Source organism: Sorex araneus, chromosome 2 (assembly GCF_027595985.1).
Source record: "Sorex araneus isolate mSorAra2 chromosome 2, mSorAra2.pri, whole genome shotgun sequence".
In the NCBI taxonomy this organism is placed as follows: Eukaryota; Metazoa; Chordata; class Mammalia; order Eulipotyphla; family Soricidae; genus Sorex; species Sorex araneus.
Window position 1 is genome coordinate 155,571,999 of NC_073303.1, and position 20,495 is coordinate 155,592,493.

Consider the following 20,495-nt stretch of genomic DNA (forward strand, 5'->3'; position numbering starts at 1 on the left):
TGTGCCCTATATATTAAACTATTTCCATAGCTTTCAGTATCCTTATATTTTACAGGTATTTGACTATTAAAATGTGATATTCATATCTATATAATGTAAATAAATGCATTTCTATAAGAACAACTTTTATAAGAATGCACTAATAGTAAAAAGAAGGAGCAGGAAATAAAAGTGAATTCTGTCGCCCTCTGCCCAGTTAAGATCCAGAGCGGTGGCGCGAGAAACAGACCCTCTGCTCCTAAAGACTACAATCCAAGAGGTCTTCTTACCCAGTTTGGCACCCAGAGCGGCTTCTTACAGAAATGCATCTAGACTGTGAGTTGTGCTACAACCTTGTACTGCCCGGGGAGGGATTTTCCCCTTCTGCCCTGTTTTACTGTGCTGGAAATGGCGGCAGAGGCAACATCCATGTGGCGAAAGCCACCTCCTAAGACCCCCAACCCAGAGGTAGGACTTTTCAGTGACGAGGCTTCTAGGTGGTCCTGGGAGGTGGGGGGCATTACAGGCACGCCCTCCCCCAGATAAGATCCAGAAACGGACCCTCTTTTCCTAAAGACTATGATCCAAAAGGTCTTCTAACCCATTTTGGCACCCAGAGCGGTTTCTTACAGAAATGCATCCATCCAGACTGTGAACTGAGCTAAAGTATCAAAAATCCCAAACCGAGAGCTCATAGAGTCTTCATTCTCAGCAAAGAAAAGAAATTATTAAATGATGCCTTTTCAGGAGGCCTGATTGTTGGGGAAAAATTCCAAACAATAATAGTGAGTTCTCTATTGAAATATTGAACGTATTCAAAGTATAGAGATAATAAAGTAAAGATCATTAGCTACTTAGGTGGGGGGGTGGGAGGGCGGTATTTTGAGGTTCTTGGTCTTGGAACATGTGCACTGGTGAAGGGATGGGGGTTTAATCATTATATGGCTGAGACTTAAACCTGAAAGCTTTGTATTTTTTTTCACAGTGATTCAATAAAATAAAAAAATTTTTAAAAAGGAAAAAAGTGAATTCTGAAAATGTTTTGGTGATCTTATAAAAAGTCAGAATATGAGAATTAGAATTATAAAACATGAGACAAGTAGAAACCAAACTGGTTTAAAATAAACTAAAAGTCAATTGCAAGGCTTATTTTTATAATTATATCAGCATTATATTGGATAAACAGTACAATGAAGAGACCGTGACTGGGAAAAGTAACATAACTCTCTATTATCACTTAAGGATAATTTTTGGGGCTAGATATAGTACAGTGTGTAAGGCACTTGGCTTACAGGTGGCTGACTTGGATTCTGTCTTGATGCTATGGTCTCTTGAGTCTGCCAGTAGTGATCCCTCATGTTCTGAACATAATCAGCAAGGGTAATGTATGGCTTCATAACCAATAGTAATTATCTATCTATCTATCTATCTATCTATCTATCTATCTATCTATCTATCTATCTATCATCTATCTACCTATCTGTCATACATTTGTTTGTTGGTTTGGGGCCACACCTTGTGATGCTCAGGAGTTACTCCTAGTTTGCACAAAGAACTTACTCCTGGTGGTGGTCAGGGGACTGTATGCAATTCTGGGAACAAGCCTTGTGCAAGTCAAAGACACTACCCTCTGTACCATCACTCTGACCCTGACTAACTTCAAATATAGTGATTCAGATATATTCAAGTATATTGGTGGGAAAATATTCTATGGAAATAGTAATCTTATGAAGGTTGGAGAGACTGTATTAATATCAGAAAATAATAATAAAAGACTAAAACATATTAAAACATTTCAGTAGGACAAACTTCAATATAGCAAGAAGACATAACAATTTTACTTGTGTACATTTTCAATAACAGATCTCTCATATATGGGAAGTAAATAGTGACAGAATTAATGGCACGGAGAAACAATTCCACAGTCATGGATGTTCCCTCAAAAATTGGATGACCTAAATCAGGAAAGACTAAGTTTTGAACAGTGCTATTAATCACCTAGTCATAATTGCTGTTTACTTGTAATGATGCACTTTACAGTAGCAGAATGTGTGTTCTTCTTAAATACACATTGCTGGAGCAATAACACAGCGGGTAGGGCATTTCCTTGCATGCGGCCAACCCAGGTTTGATTCCTCTATCCCTCTCAGAGAGCTCAGCAAGATACCAAGAGTATCCCGCACGCACGGCAGAGCCTGGCAAGCTCCCAGTGGCATATTAAATATGCCAAAAACAGTAACAACAAGTCTCACAATGGAGATGTTACTGGTGCCTGCTCAACCAAATCGATGAGCAATGGGATGACAGTGATACCATGATACAGAAATACATATTGCATATTAAACAATGATGCAAATATCTATCAATTTTTCATACAGTTGAAAATTGTATATGTACAGACATTGTGCTTCCCAGGATAAAATTTAACTGGAATGTTAATACAAAATTACAAAAAACCTTGAAATTTTGTAAGCAAACCACATACTTCTAAATAATTTAGGGTTGACAATGAAGTCAGAAATTAGATTTAGAAAGATCACTAGTAAAAACAAAATGCTAGAATCTCATGAAATGAACAATTATAAAAATGTGAAAATTCTCATGGGCCTTAGATAAAATTGCTGTAGCTGTTAAAGATTTAAATGTCATTGTTTGAAAGAGTTATCTTAAATCAGTGCTATCTTACCTATTATTTAACATTACGGAACTGGGAATTGGGGGCTTGAAGTGATAGTACAGACACTTAGACACTTGCCTTGCATGTAGTCAATCCTGGTTTGCCCCTGCCAGTACATATGATACCCTGAACATTACTAGGGGTCACAAAATTGAGCAAAATATGCCAATATAACATACATATGTTTTATTATATTTATAAAAACTCAAACATAAACAGAGTTATTTAGAATAGTATAGAATGTACATTTATAATTAAAGACAAGAAAAAAACATACAGAAAATTGTAATTACAATCAGAATAGTGGTTTACTTGGAGAGAATAAGAGGCAGTGTTTGAGCAGAAGTATGGTGTAGGCTTACAAATATTATGTTCTAGGCTTGAATAGGTAGCAATGGCACAGTTGAATAATCTTCCTTTTTTTTTTTGCATGTATGCGGCCCCATGTTTGTTCCTAAGTACTGCCAAAAAAACAAATAAGGAAAAAGAAAAATATTGTGTTTTATACTTATAATTTGTGCCCTTTTCTTATTATATAAATGTAACATGTATTTCGACCACATATGTGTGTGTGTGTGTGTGTGTGTGTGTGTGTGTGCACCACACCCAGCTGGGCTTTGAGTTTACACCTGGCTACACCTGACTCTGTTCTCAGAGATTACTCCTTGTAGGGCTTGGAGAGCCCTAGAATCAAACTTAGATCAATTGCTTCCTAGGCAAGCAAGCATCTTAGCCACCTTGACATCTGAATCCAAAAGCACTATATTTTACTGGATTTTGTAAATAAAAGTGAAAATTCCGTGAATTAGCCAAAGTATGTCACAGTATGTTAAAAGGTTATTTGAAGTCATGTGATAAATATGAAGCACCACTTATACTTGAAGTCTAGATGGGCGAAGGAAAATTTTTAATCACCCAAGATAAACCCTTTTTTATATGAAAATTTCACAGATAGGATGAATAGAGGACGTGCCTCGACATTCAAAGTTCCTAAGTTCAACTAATAGCACAACATACTTAGAATTCCCCTGCATTTCTCCATTTGCACCTCCAAATAAAATACTTAAATATCATATGGAATGAATGCTTGCCTGGCTTTTAAAACTAACCTTTGATCTTAAGTATTTTTAATTTTAAAATATCTATTTGGATTCATTGCTTAAAGTCTTGAATCCCTGAAATGTTCCAGTTCTAGTTGAAGGGTTAGTAAGAGGCAGTTCAATAACAAAGTTTTAAATAATCTTTTTTTTGCACATGATTGCATCCTTTGAACATTAGCAATTATAAAACAATGAGAAAATTATTATTCCCTAAACTAGAATTATTCTTGCAAGAAATATTTTGACCTTAGGTATTATTTTTAAAATTAAAATTGAACATTTTCTGTCAGTTTGCCCCAATAAATTGTCTGGTCCTATTCAATGCTACTTGTGAACCTCATCCACCAGTTTTAATTTACTTGATATGAGTGAGACAGTGCTGGGCTAATTTTAGTCATCTAGAAGAAAGCAAGGTTAGGAAATGACTAAGCATTGAAAAATATATAATTGTTATATAAGAGCAAAGAACAATCATCTAAGAAGAGATAATAGAATAAGCTATGGAAGATAGCTATGGAAGATAGAGAACTGTGATTGAGAGAATAAGCTATGTGATTTATAGAAAAGTAGATGTGATGTGATGGATGGTTAAATAGTAAGGTAAGATCTTATAGGTTAAAATAATTAAAAATTCCAATTTTTAAATAGAATTAATAAAAGTTAATATTCTAAGAACAATAGTAAAGTTGATACGGAGTTTGCTTTGCATGCAGTCACTCAGGTTAGATCCCTGGCACCACGTGTGGTATACCAAGCACCATTAGGAATGATTGCTGAGCGCAGACCCAGGAAAAAGCCCTGAACATAGCAAGGTGTGGTGCCGCTCAAAAGAACTTGCCATATAACATTATTTTTCATTATACGAGATAAAATCATCCCGTTGATTGTCGATTTGCTTGAGCAGGTCCAGTAACATCTCCATTCGTCCTAGCCCTGAGATTTTAGCAGCCTCTCTTTACTCATCCTTCTCAACAGTGCAGCATTAGAGGCTCTTTCAGAGTCAGGAGAATGAGACCATCATTGTTACTGTATTTGACATATGAACACACCACAGGGAGCTTGCCATGCTATTCTGTGCAGGCAGGAAGCTCTCAGTAGCTTGCCAAGTTCTCTCAGAGGGAGAACTAAGCTATAAGTTTCTGGGAGCTTGGTTTTATAGTCTCTGGATCTTGGCCGTTGATTCGATTACACAGTACCAGGGGCAGTTTGTGGGTGTGACCGCCTAGCTACTGGAAAATGGGGTATCTGGGTGGAGGAGGCCTAGTTCTGATCTGAGCATGCTTGGAGATCTCAGCCCCGGGTCCTTCACACCTGGGTTCCTCTGCCTGTTCCTTCATGCGTGAAGCTCATCCAAGCATGTGGAGAGTAGCCTTGAGCATGGCTGTGGCTGGGTTCTGGAGGTCTTCGGCTGCCAGTGCTCAGCTCAGGGTGGGGAGGGAGACTCAACCCTCCCCCTCCGAGGGGCCTCGGTGAAGATAGCCAGGCGTCGGGGCTAGAGACTCTGCATAACTCTTTTCTGGGACCTTGGTTTTATAGTCTGGATGTTGGCCATTGATGGGATTATACAGCACCAGGGCACTCACACATGAGATAAAATAAGAAAATGTTTTGTTAATACATTGCATTTTGAATCATTCAGTCTTTTGAAGAAGTGTTAATTTTATATGTCTTATCACTTTTATCATAATCATTGCTTTGTCTTATGCCTTACTTCACTTTGGTATATGCTTAATTGACAACTAATATAGTTAATTTGGGTAGAAAATCTTAACATTTTTGCTCTTTTTTTGTGAATAGTCATGACTTAGTGTCTCATTTTTAATTGTATATCAGCTTCAATAATTTTATTTAAGACAGTGAAATTAGCAATGTATTGGATAAAGCCAAAATACACCTTATTTGATATTAAGCTGTTGTTGAGAAACCAGGATCTCTTGTAGGCAGTGATGAATTTCCATGAACTAGATACTCCTGAAATTCACTTAGATGTGTCAGGTCAATTTGTCTTTTGGTGAAACAAAAACAAGCACATGGAATTATGTTTAATTGAGTTATTCAATCCATTTACTAATGTGATGGATATACTGGTAAAAAGTTCAGCTTAGAAATTAGTGGTCTGGAGGGGTGACCAGAGTATTTATAGGATGTTTTCAAATATGTAAATAACTCTGAGGACATTTTATCTACCACCATTCTATGAAACATATTTCCATGAAATTTTATACTATTAAATCTGACCTCTCTCTGCAGTGTAGCTTTCAATCTTTCAGTTATGAATGTTGTTCTTCATAGCAAAGGCTACTCTGAGCCTTGCTATATCTTATGTGACTAAGTTGAGAGCTATCAAGGCTGACAATCCATCTGGTTTTCAACTATAAAAGAGAGGAAAGCTGAAGACATGTTTTATAACTTTCTTAGTACTTTGAACTTAGAGGAATGCTGATCCTGTGTCCTTGTGCCATGTAAAGAGACACTTAAGATGAGAGATGTTTTTATTTCTGTTTACAATAGTCCCCCACCCAAGAGTGATAAAAAATGTGAACTCCTCATTGCCCCTACGTCCTCACAAGATTGAAAGTCAAAGAAAAAATATTTGGTGTTTTTTAAAGATAACATTTATTTAAGTACAAGTTTACTGAGAGATTTGGCATTGATGAGAAATTGATCAGTTTGTAAAAGAGTTTGACAGCTAAAAATTAGGAAATAAACTTTTGAAAGGCCAACGTTATTCCTATGTTGTTTATGCATTATAATGCAAAAAGAAAAACAAAAGTGAAATACCTTCATTTTATATTTGTTTGAAGTATTTATATGGACACCTCAAGATCTACTTATCTCAAAATCTACTGCTGAAAATAAAATAATGTAAGAAATTACATACAGGTTAAAGTAAACACTTAATTCTGTGAAACGATGAATAATAAGTTCTAAAAGTAAAATATCTTTAAAAAATTATGAGAAACTTTTTATTCAGCTGTCTTGAAGCAATAATTTTTAATTCTACAGTTTTTGTTCTAAGAAATAGTTAAATTCAAGAAGAAATGCTTAATTTATTGGTGACTTTGTACTAGAACCCATTTATCTCTGATGATCTTTCCAGTTTAAACTGAATCCATTGGAATTCAAATTGGAACAGAAACAAAGCAAGCTCACAAATTGTGCAATGGAAACTGCATTTCAATATTTTATTTCAACTTGAAAAACTTGAGTAAAATTTTTGTTACATTTATAAATACTGAGAGTTATTTTTATAGCTATTTAAATTTTCATAAAAATGGAAAATATAAATATTTTATATCTATCTTCTGAATTACACAATGCATAGCCTCCCAAACATCAGTTTAAACAAAGAGGCACATTTGCTGCCATTTTCAAACATGTGCAGAGACAACATAATCAAAATTCAAAGTGTATAGTTTATACTATACTCATGCAGAGTATAGTGTGCTCTGTGTGTTGGGGCAAATGTACATTGCCTGAGTCCATCAATGTAATATTACATGGATAATTTTCACCAACAAAAAATTATGTGTTATATGTACTTAACCATTCCTACCCACATCCCCTAACTTCAATCTTGACTGTTAATTTTTTAAATAATTTTTTCTAACTTTATTCAAACATTGTTTTTCATAATACAGTTGTTTCAGGCGTACTATGTTCCAGTACAAATACAACCAGCATGACCTTTCCTCTACCATTCTCCCCAGTTTTCTAATCCTTACCCCTTAGCAGCCACAAAATTATTTTATATTGCTTATTACAGCAAAATTGAAAATGAAATTATCAGGAAATAATTAAGTAAAAGAAAATTTGTAAAAACTATTATATCTCACATTGATGTTATCAAAACATGTGTCTAGGGATTTACTGTGCTGTTTGTTGCTAGTTGAACCTTCTGTGTTATTGTATCCACTTATTAAGTTTAGTGTGCTTCTAAACAACTTTCCCTCATATTTGCTGTGCTTCTATTGGGCTGTGAGTATTGTAGAATTTAAAGTGTTATACTGCTACATATGTGCCACTTGTTCTAGGAGCTTCCCAATCTGTAAAACTGATAATTCTCGTCCCGCCCCTTTCCTTACGAGGCCCCAGAATTTTTGGCCCAAAGATCCATGGACCTATGAATTTCATCACCTCGGTGTCTCTTCTGAGATTCTTGACTGATATTTTAGATTAATTTTTATTCTTTGAAAAAATTCTGAAACTTCTCTTGAAACATAGAACAGCACAGATCCTTCAAAGTATCAAACAACCCAAATGCAATTTGAACAGATAGAATTTCTGCATACAAAGAAATAGGAGAAATTTTCATTTATTCATTGATCTTTGTGTTTATGGCATCTATGATTACTCTCCCTATATTTTGCCTGTTTTAAAATCTAAATATCAAACATAGTATGCCTATCCATAAACCTAATCCTATGATAAACTATCCCCAAAACTTCAAAATAAATTTTCTCTACAATGGCATTCTCCAAAAATGTAATTTTCAGTTCATTTTTCTATTGGGTTCATGATCAATTATTTTGTGAAGAGTCCATTAGGTGTAATGAAGTGATCTATAATATTAAATAATTTATGAAATTATGCAATTACATTTATTCATTCAGGAAAAGATATGTTCACATTTTCAGAAAATTTGATCATGAAAATTACTTTATATCTTGAAAATACATTTTAAAAATTGGCAATATATAAAAAGTTAGAAGCTTATTCTATCAAATATTTCAATGTGTTAATATAATTTTATTAATTCGATATTTACAACCCAACTATAGCCTCAACTTTTATAGGTCAAAATAAAATATAATTAAAAATTGTCAATTAAAATATAACCCATTCCATTGACATCTTATTGGTGTACTATCAAAATGCTGTATAAATGGAATATTATCTTTCCTCTCTATTTCAAATTGAAGTGAAGCTTTGCCAATTTTTGCCTCGCATATTTATTTGCTTGTTGAAAGAATTATTTTATTTTAATAGTAATATAATAATTTTATATAACATAAATGATATCTGGTCATAATATTATATAATCGTCCTATATTACATAAGCATGATTGATCTCTGTCACCAATTCTCTATATGGGAAAAATGACTAGTGATTTCCGCTTTACAAGATAGTGTTGACAACCTCAAGCCATCTATGACTCACCAGAATTATTACACTAATATTTAATTAAAGAAATATTTAAAAATTACTTTAAAATAAATTTGTAATTATCAAATAAAAGTATAAATGGATATTTATAACACAATTTTAGCAATTAAAATTATATTTTTATTTTTTATATCATGTAAACTTTTTATTTGCATAACAAATTTTTTCAAGGTGCAGTTTTATTGCATTTTTATGTGATAATTCACAAATATTAAATAAAACAAAATCATATTTTGCCTTGATATTTTAAAAATTTAGTAATGGAAAGCTGTAATATGTAATATCTTCTTCAAATATGCTGCCAAGAACTACAAAGGAATGACATATTAAGATATCTTAGCATATCAAGAAATTGTAGCAAAATTAAAAAAAATTAAATTTGACAGAGAGGTTGTATAAGAAAAGTGATAATAAACATTTCTACACATAATTTTAATAAAATGATATTATCTGGCATGTATCTGATTCCAATAATACTTCAAAGTTTTCAGTTTCAGTGGAGCCAAACATAAAAGACAAGACAATCTATTACTATGACAGGTCTTTGAATTTGTCAGTTATACCAAAGTGCTTTAAACTCCTTTTGTTGGTAATAAAAAGAAATGGAAATAAAAATGCATGATTTGTTATTTAAAAAAATAATTTTGTAAAAGCTGCCAAGTCATCCAACTCTTCCAGGTAGAAATTCATCTCCAGAGAAAAGTCAGGCCTTCTTGGAAAAGGGATGGGCAGATTCCAACCCCTTTAAGAGAGGCTCAGCAGCTGCCCCATCTGGCCTCTGGCATATAAACAGTTTAGCACCTCAACACCTGGAATGAACCTTCCACCATATTTCATAGTACTGACTGCCCAGTAGAAGCACAGAAAATTTGACAAGAAAGTTGGATAGTAGTTTAATAAGCCTAATGTGTGGGGGGAAAAGAAACCCACAAATAAACTCAACCAACACTGACCCAGTCAGTAAATCCTCAGATAATAACGTTAGTAACACGATTATGAGATGTCGCAATGATCACAATTTGACTTTTATTGATTTGTTTTATAATTCCATTTGCCATTTTGTTGTAACAAGCCATATAATGTAAATATGTTGGTACCTGCAAGGGGGTAGGTTTGGTGGTTGGGTGGGACTGGGGACATTGATGAAGAGAAGATCACATTGAATTCTTGAAACAACTGTATTATAAACAATTTAGTAAATCACAATGTTCAAATGAAAATGAATAAGGTTATTGCTATAGCACTGTATCACTGTCATCCCGTTGCTCATTGACTTGCTCGAGTGGATGCCAATAATGTCTCCATTTGTCCTACCCCTGAGATTTTAGCAGCCTCTCTTTTCTTGTCCTTCCCAATGGTGCCACATTGGAGGCTCTTTCAGGGTCGGGGGAATGAGACTGGTTTTGGCATATCAAATACACCACGGGGAGCTTGCCAGGCTCTGCCCTGCAGACAGTATACTCTTGATAATTTCTAAATTATTCAGTTTAAATTTGAGAAATAAAGTAATCTCTTGACATAGTCTTTAAATATTCCATTTCTCTTTCTCTCTTACACCCATACAGATTTTGGGAAAGGCCTCAAATATCATTTATCAATTGATTGGATTTATTTGGTTTTTGGCGTCACTTTAAAGACATTAATTGTCATGAGCATGTACTCAATTATGATGGAGGCTTAGTACCAAATTAAATGAGGTTCTAATTTGACAAACCGTTAATTTTTAAAAAATAATTGAAGAAACACTTCATATCATAAAACATATTTGTGCTTCCATTCTAGTACTTACTCATTTATTTTACAAGTTTTCAGGTTAATAATGTATAATTTTCAAGCTTTCATGTACGTAGCATTGATAAACATGTTACTTCTAACAATTCTATTTCACTGTTTTTTTTTGAAATGAATACCTTAGATAGTAATAGGGAAATCTCAAAGAGTAAGCATTCACAAAATCTCAAGTCTTATATAAATTTTTACATACAAGTTTATTATCCTAAAGTTTAGAAGTAAAGGCACAAAAATTAATTTTATAAGAGTACTTTCTAATATTTTATTACATCTATTTTTCATATTTTTATGACCTTAATATTTCATTCTTACATCAAGACAATATAGCTACATGTAAATAATAACAGTAAGAATGAAGATTTAGAAAGACAGGTAAAAGACAAGTAAAACACATATACAAATATATTTCCATGAAGGATGGAAATATTAGAAAAAATGTTATGAATTCACATTTTGTAAATTATACAACATTCTAGTCCCTTGAAAAAAATCGAAAAAACATATGTGGAAGAAGTGAGAACATAATATGTTTTAGGTTTTATAAACATAGGATTGAAATTCTCAGATTAGTGGTTTAGAGGAGGACATTTTCATAAAATTAACTTTGAATAAAATACTTTTTTCCTTGTTTTTACCTTTTTTGGTGTGAAATAGGAACAAAGTTTCTGAATATAATGGAACAAACAATACTATGTGTGCCTTTTGTTCTTAAAGGAGTCTTCAGTGGGCCTGAGCGATAGTACAGCAGGTACATTTACCTTGCACACAGCCGACCTGGGTTCAATCCTTGGCATCCCATATCGTCCCCCAAGCACCACCAGGAGTAATTTCTGAGTGCAGAGACAGGAATAACACCTGGGCATTGCTGGGTGAGACCCAAAAAGAAAAAACAAAAGAATCCCTAGTATGCATATTATTTTTGAGTATGTGTGTGTGAGAAAGAAGCAAAGAGGGGAAGGAGTAGAAGGGATAGAGGAAAGGGAAAAAAATGAAAAAAATTCAAGGTTATAAAGCAAAGATAGTCCATTGTATTATTCATTTTCAATACTATTATAATATGTAAAAATAAAAACTACTCTGTAAACTATCACATTTACACTTAATGTCTTCTTCCAGTTTCATTAGTCCATTTTGGTATAATAATACATTTAGTAATCATGTCCCATTAGGATGTTTTGCCTGTAACATTATCTCATATATTTTCTGTTTTTAATGATGTACTAATTATTCTCAAAAATTCTCTTTAATTAATATTTGTCTTATTTTCCCTCATATTATAATGGATTATTTGCTTTTAGAAGAAAATCATGGAGGTAAAAATGCCAAGCATCACTTTATATTGAGGATACATACCCTCTATGAGTATTAACTCTATATGTATTAACTCTATATATTGGAGACTAGTTTTAGAAACCTTGGTCTTGGCACAAGATGCACTTGACATTTACTGTGGGGTTATTGACTCTAAGTCCTCTGAAGAAAAGGAAAAAGGCTTAATAGATACGGCTACTAACGTGCTTATGCAAACCCATATCTATAAATATTTCTGCATATAGTAATGTCTTTTAAATGTAAAGCTAAATACAGGTTTAAAATAATCTTCCAACTTAATTCATTGCCACACAAATCATCGCAGTCTCTGCCCTAGCTTATCTGTAATCTCCACTCCAACAGCTGAAACTTGGCCTCTATAATTGGCTGTTCATTTAGTTAATTATTTCATTATAGTTTACATCTATACTTGTTGAAAAGTTGTTATGACTAAGAAGGGTACTGGGTGGTGGGAGGGAGGGAGTCCTCAACCAAAGTGCATGCTTGTATGCAATTCCTTTCGCCTTTGTTATACTAAACAGTTCCTGTTCATTTTCAGAGTCTATACTTTTATCAGTAGTGATTTCATACATTTGCAGCAAAGTTTGATTCTTTGTTGGTGTCACATTCTTCTTTTTATCCTGTGGAATCAAGCAATCTATAAAACGCTTTATAAAAAGATATACATACTTGAACATGCATCCATTGTGCTTGAAGCCTTGCAATTTTCATAAAAGCAGAGCCATGGAACCCCTTCTATTTAGTACCTTCCAGAATAGTTACTCAGCATAAAAACATACCCGCTCATTACACACCTATCCTGTACTTTTTCTCTAAAAACTACTTTTCTGATTGTGTTTTCATACCTTGCTTTCTTCAAAGTACTAAATGAATGAGATCATGTAGATTTTTCAGACTTATTTATTTTTATAACAATGTCTCTTTAAAGTTCATCCATCCATGGGGGGAGGGAGTTTATTATGTCAGGTAAGGTACTTGCCTTTCACCCTGGCACCACAAAGGGTTCTCTGAGTTCCCAGGAAAAGTGATCACTGAGCAGAGAGCCAAAGGTTAACCCCGATTATCCCTTTGTATAAGTGTACCACAACTTGTTTGTTGATTAACTTACTAAGAAATAGTTTTGTTTTTTCTAGTTTTTATAAATTATGAGTATAACTGCTATAAATATTACGTGTAAATTTTGTGTGTACATAATTCCTCAAATCTGTATATTTTTAGTTAATTCAAAGGGTTAACTATTCATCATATCTACCAAAGTGAAAAAAAGTGCATTGTGAATCCATTGATATACCAGTATTTCTCATGCAGAACCATTTTGTGATTTATTTATTAATGATTTCCAAACCTCTCTGATACATTCATAGCATATAATTAAAAATCTATTTAAGCTATATATGCAGAAGTGTTGACTTAGGAAATGCATAAATTTGTTCTTTATGAATGACAAAGACATATTTCTTAAATGGTGCTCGACAATTATGTCAAAAACATGAGTTGATGTTAAGAAACATTCTTGGCAGGTTAAGTGTAAGATTCAGTTAGTAAATATTTAAGAGAAATTGTTTTTCACAAGAGATTTTGAATGTAGAATAGCATATTTAGAGTAAAATTTACTGTCAGACTTGATCAGTGATAATTTTATCCAAGTCAAATCTTTTAGTCATATTTATCATTTAGATTTATCAATAGTATTTTTATTTCAATATAATTATAATACTACAAATAATAAAATTAACAAAACAACTGTGCTCCTTGTAAAGATTAGGCAAGTCACAGACAGGTTGACAATTAGTTGATGATATGTCAAAGACTTTAGTAAAGTTTTATTAACTATGATACTTTACAGTAGTGTACGAGAAGTAACATGTCCTAGAAGAAATATTTCAATAGTCCTCATGTTATGTAAAAATTTAAAAGATGGAGCTATAAAAGAAGTGTGAAAAATTGTTCAAAAAGTATACCCTAATCAGAAAAAAATCACACATTCACTGTCATTCCGCTGCTCATTGATTTGCTCGAGTGGGCACCAGTAGTGTCTCCATTGTGAGACTTGTTGTTACTGTTTTTGGCATATCGTATATGCCACTGGTGGCTTGCCAGGCTCTGCTTTGTGGGCGGGATACTCTTGGTCGCTTGCCAGGCTTGCCATAGGGATGAAGGAATCGAACCTAGGTTGGCTGCATGCAAGGCAAATGCCCTACCCTCTGTACTATGGCTCCAGCACCAGAAAAAATAATGTTTCAAAATAAAAGTTTCATTTAGAAATTTAAAAGTAATTTGATACAATTATAGTGTGTTGAAATTTGTAGAAAAATAGAAAGAACAAAGAACTTTGTCTTACAAAGTGGCATATATAACTTTATAGGCCAGGGTAAAAAATGATATTAATTTGCTTAAAAATATGGAACATATTGACAAATAATTGGAATTTTGCTATATATTCATTTCAAATATTAGACATATTTTTCTTAAAATCATGTATTTTTGAACTTGTCTATTATACTTACTAGTTCATGTTTAGGTCATTTTACATAATTGCTGTTCTCTTTTCCTATGTCTCAGCTACATTCAGTTTAAATTTGATAGAGAAAGAACATTCTAGATAAGTGAATTATAGATAAATGAGGAGTAGGAAGGGGGTCACCTACCTACATGCCACCCGCACGGCAGAGACTGGCAAGCTACCTGTAGCATATTCTATATGCCAAAAACAGTAACAAAAATGAGCCTCATTTCCCTGACCCGAGAGAACCCCCAATATGATAGTGTTGAGCAGTACAAGCAAGGAGAGGCTACTAAAATTTCAGGGCTGAACTAGGCTGCCAAACTAAAATGACTGTCTGCACTTTTAAGGATCCATCGAGGACCTGATGGTGCAAGCTCAGAAGATCAAGTATGATGTCATTGGATTGATCAAAATGAGAAGGTATCAATCACATCATTCCATTTTTGACACTGGAGAAAAACTGTTCCACATTCTTTTTACATAAAGAAAATTTTTCTTGTTGGTCAGAGAGTACCAACCTATTGGTAAAGGTAATAACTCATATTCAGTCAAAGGTGTTAGTCTGTAGATTTCACTCACAGAAACATGAAGTCTGCCTGTACTTAAATATTCATTTGAGTCTTCTTATTTATGTTTGGATTAATTATACTTGGTCAGAATGCTTATCTTTGTTACCATAGAGTTAATTTGTGAAAGCACAATGAATTTCTTATTTTACAAGGAAGACAATTGAGGTGAAAGATGACTTGTTACCAAATGAATGACTCACTGGTATTTGTTGATTCAACTGACTGAAGTTACTTCAATTTATTCAGATTTTTTTTCTGTGGTCCCAGGAGTAGTTGTCTCCTTGTTGAGGAGAACATTCCCTGGTCTTGACCTGAGGTGAACAGTGGTGAGAGGAGTTATTCCAGAGTTTTTCCAAAATTTTCTTTGCTTTATTAGTTTGAAAGTGCATAGCAAAAAGAGAGCAATGATGATATGCTTTGCAGTAGAAAAAAGAAACTAATAAAATGCTAAGTATTAAAGAGGAGAAAGGTGCACCTTATAGTAACTGACAAATAAGGCAATGTTTTTGATATGGATTTCTGTATTATAAATGCCTTTTTATTCTATGAAATATGCTTCATAAGATGCATTGTTTTGTGAAAAATAAATGTTTTTCATCTTTGAATTATGAGGATTAAACATGACTCCTAAAACAGCTGAGCTCTCATTTTTGAAAACTTTATGCTCAACCAATGAACTTTCTTTTCAAATAAAAATAATAAAACATGTCTCAGAATTCAATCCCAAAATTGTGTGGGTAGTAACAGGGAACATAAATAATCTAGTTTCAGAAAGTAAATTCCTTCTCACTGAGGACACTATTATTAATAAATGAAACTATGCAGCTCCCCTATGGGTATTATGATAGCTTACTTAGAAAGTACATATACATGTGAAATAGTTATTTGTGCTGAAGTAAGAAGCAATGACTGAAAGTACATTTTCAATGGCTGTTGAATGGGCCAACAGGTAACGTGTTCACTCCTGAGAGGCAGTGAACAACAAACATGAAAAAGGTTTTGATTCATAATATGATATAATTTAACAATCTATACATAGAAGAAGGTCTGTTTAAGGAACTACTTACTGGATAGAATTACAGGGATAATATTTTTAAAAGAGCAAATTGCAGTTGAACAAAGTAACTGGCAAGTGGACCCTTCAGGAAGCATGTAGCTTTGTTCTTGAGCAGAAATATTTGTATAGCCATTTTATGTAAACACTCACTGCTGGTATTTAAATTTCTTTTTCTATTTCTCAGAAATGTCCAATCATACACCCTGAGTACTGGATCTTATTTCTTTCCTGCTGGGCTTATTTGGTACACAGAGAAATACTTTCAACACTCCAATGTGGGTGGCAGAGAAAAATGACCTCTTTTACAGTCTTCTTACAGAAGTAGAAAAGAAAGTGATTTTAAGCTTTGGTGTCAGAAGCACATTTCATGATAAACCTTCAAAGAGAAGAGAGCAGAGCATACATATGAAACATAGAAAGAAGACTCTTGTGTTGCTTGACTCCCAAACAAAAATAATATTTGCTAAATGATATTGATAACCAAGAAGATATCAACCAATAATTTACCTACTGCTTGGATTTCCTAAAATATTCTGAACTGTTCTTAAACCAATAATCCAAATAAACATTTACAACTGAAGCACATAGAGGATTAATATAATGCTAGCTTTCTGTTTTTTATTTGTCTTTCTTTTACATTGACAAAAGCTCTATTATTATAATGAAAACTAAGTAAAATAGAAGGTAAATCAACTATTCTACTGCTTCTTCCAAATAGCTTTATAGACATTTAACTTTTCTGTTTTAATGATGTAAACCATTGATTTATTTATCTTTTTTATGTTGTCTTTGAGGGCCTTATATTAACACTAAAAGCACTGATTTTTTTTCTTTTGCTTTTTGGGTCACACCTGGCAATGCATAGGGGTTACTCCTAGCTCTGCACTCAGGAATCACCCCTAGCGGTGCTCAGGGGACCATATGGGTTGTTGGGAATCGAACCCGGGTCAGTCGCGTGCAATACAAACACCCTACCTGCTCTGTTATTGCTCCAGTACCCAAAGCACTGATATTTTTAATAAAAGTATACTTAAAATTTTTTGGGGGAAAGGATGGTGCATAACCATTGGGCTTAGGGCTAACTCCTGCCCATCTATTAAGATCACTTTTGGCAGCAATAACTATAACAAACCCCCCTATGTGCTGTATTTGTCTCCAACACTCAAAGACTTCAAAACATTTTAGCATTCTTCAGGTAGAAAATTAGAAGAACATGATTGTTTAAATATAAATTTATTACAGGAATTATAATAGTTGAATTGGCATTTCATTTTAAGTAAGTCTATCATTTTGATAACAAATGTGTACATTTAACTAAATATGATAAACTAGTATGCAAGACAAATGCCTTTCAAAACTAAGAATAAAAGTAAAATTCTATTTTCTGTACCCTGATTACTCTAAACTTAATGAATATTGTACTGTGATATGATTACATCTAATTTGTTCAAAGGCCAATGCCTGATAATGGAATCTATAAAAGACAAAGCAATTTATCCTTTTTAAATTTGTCAAACTTATAAACATTTTCAAAAGGTTTTGCTGCTTTTTAATACTGCATGCCAGAATTTACTTTTTTATACCTTATGAGTATAAAAACATATACTTATAAGTATATAAGTATTATAAAGTATATACTTTATCATTTGTCACTTGTCATCCCGTTGATGTTTGATTTGCTTAAGTGGGTGCCAGTAATGTCTCCATTCGTCCGTGTTGCATGCTAGTGTAGCCCAATGGTATCTGCTCTCTCCAGGACAACGAAAAGCCTCAAATAGTTCCTTCAGGGTCTTGATGAAGAAATCTGACCATTTCATAGGTGGGCAGCCAAACGGTCTTTTGACGTCCTGTGGAATCCAGTCAGTAACAGCTCTAGTCCAGTGGTCATCTCTAAATCGAATTACGTGTCCAGCTCATCTGATTTTTGACACCTTGGCAAACAAGACAGTGTCCCTCATTCTTGATCTTGATCAATGACGGAGATCAGAACCCCAGATTCCTTCTCTCACTTGAGTGAAATGTGATATTCCAAGCATAGCTCTTTTGATTCCTCTTTTGGATACCTGAATAATGTTCTCATCCTGTTTTTGTAGGACCCAGGTCTCTGAGGCATATGTTAGTGCAGGAAGAACAGTGGAATCGAAAAGATATGCCTGGAGCTAAAGGTTCTTTGTTCTTTTAATCACTTCTTCGATGCTCCTGAAGGCATTCCACACTGCTGTCCTCCTCCTGCACAGTTCTTGTGCCAAGTTGTTCCTCATATTGAGTTCTCGACCCAGGTATGCTGCTGCATTTGAGAAGTTTGTGACCTTGGACTCCAGGCTCAATGAGACCCAGAAACAGAGATCCTCTGTCTTCCTCCCTCAATTTCTGGCACCCCAGAGATCACACCCAGATGAACCACCCTATTGGCACCAGATAAATACCGCATCGGCCACCCTCCACTACCTCCACTACCCAACCACTGCCACGCTCCAGGCCTCTTTCTGAACTGCGTGTCTGCACAGATCATAAGACATTTAATACCCATTTTCCATAATTCCTGCACCATATTTGATGGGGTTCAAATATGGTGTGAACCATGGGAACACCTGTAAGGGCAATTAGAGGCCACCGTAAAAGCCTCCATCCCTCTTGGAGAGCCCAGAAAGCTACCGAGAGTACCCTGCCCACAAGGCAAAGTTTGGCAAGTTACACGTAGTGTATTCAATATGCCAAAAACATAACAACAATGGGCCTCATTCAACTGACACTGAAAGAGCCCCAATATGGCAGCATAAGAAGGATGAGCAAGGAGAGGCTGATAAAATCTCAGGGACAAATTAGATGGCCAAAAGAAAAAAAAATTAAAATGGCTGTACTTTCAGCATAGGTACGCTGATGTCAGAAGCATCCATCGAGGACAAATGCAAGCACAGAAAATCAAGTATGACATCATTGGTCTGACCAAAATGAGAAGTTATCAATCACACCACACCATTTTCGACATTGAAGAAAAACTGTTCTTCAGAACATGCAACAATAGAGGTGTGGTTGGCATTGGTGTCCTTGTCAACACGAACTTGGCCATGAGCATTGATTCATTTGAATGCCTAATAGCCTGAATCGGACAATTACGCTTGAATAGATGTGGCTCACTGCTGGCAGTTTCTATCTTAGTTGTCTGCGCACCAACATCCAACTATGATGAAGAAAAAATTGAGAAGTTCTACGTGGAGCTGGACAAGTTCTATAAAGAAGACCACACCTTCTACAAGATCATTGGTGGTGATTTTAATGCAAAGATAGAACCGAGAAGGTCGCCTGAAGAACTCTACATCAGGACCCATGACCTAGAATGGAACAAACAGTGTGAATGACTGTCTGAGTTCATCATGTCAACCAAGACCATTCACGGTAACTCACAGTTCCAGAAGGTTGAATCTATTATACTTTATACTTATCATTTTTAAATTGTAAAACATTTTAAATGTCATGATCACCAAGAAGAAAGTGCAAGATTCTATTATTCAAATGTTTAGAATAATATATAAATTCTTCATTAAACGTGTTTGATTTATGTACTCCAGGCACAAAATATAACATATCTTTAGCAACTAAAATGGAATCACAATATGATTTTGAAAGTATGTTTAGTGATGACAGTGATAATATCTAAAACTAAAGTACTTCATTTCTGTTTTTTTCTACTGAAATATATTCAAATAATATTGGTGTTTGTTTGATTTCACGTGATTTTTCTCTATTATTACCTTTCTCCTCTTCAGTTTCCTCATGTCTTTTTCTATTTTGTGTAATATTTTATTTTTTTCTGTAGTAGTGTTTTTAAATTTTCTTTTAGAATGAATCATAACAAATTTCACACAATTCTTGATTGTCTACCATGCTACTTAAAGACTGCTTCTAAATATTACATAAATTGTTCATTTGGGCACATTTCCCTATTTGTTAATGGATTTATCTGAATGTGTAGTTTGCTGTGATGAAGATTTTGAACCATGGAGTAGGAGAAATAGCACAGGGGGGAAGATGCTTGCCTTGCATGTGGTTGACCTGTCTTCAACCTCCATAAGTTCCCCTGAGTTCCTTCAGGGAATGATCCTGAGTGCAGAGCCAGGAGTGAGCTCTGAGCACTGCTGGTGTGGCCTAAAAACAAACAAAGGCTTGTGTTCTACCACTTTGATCTATATTTCTGATATTTGTTTATTTTCGGAATCTCCTAAGAAAAGTGCTTAGACAAATTTAACTAAGAGTTTAAATGATTAGATTCAAGGATGAATTCTAGGTATCATCAGCATTGTGACACCCAGCATTGTT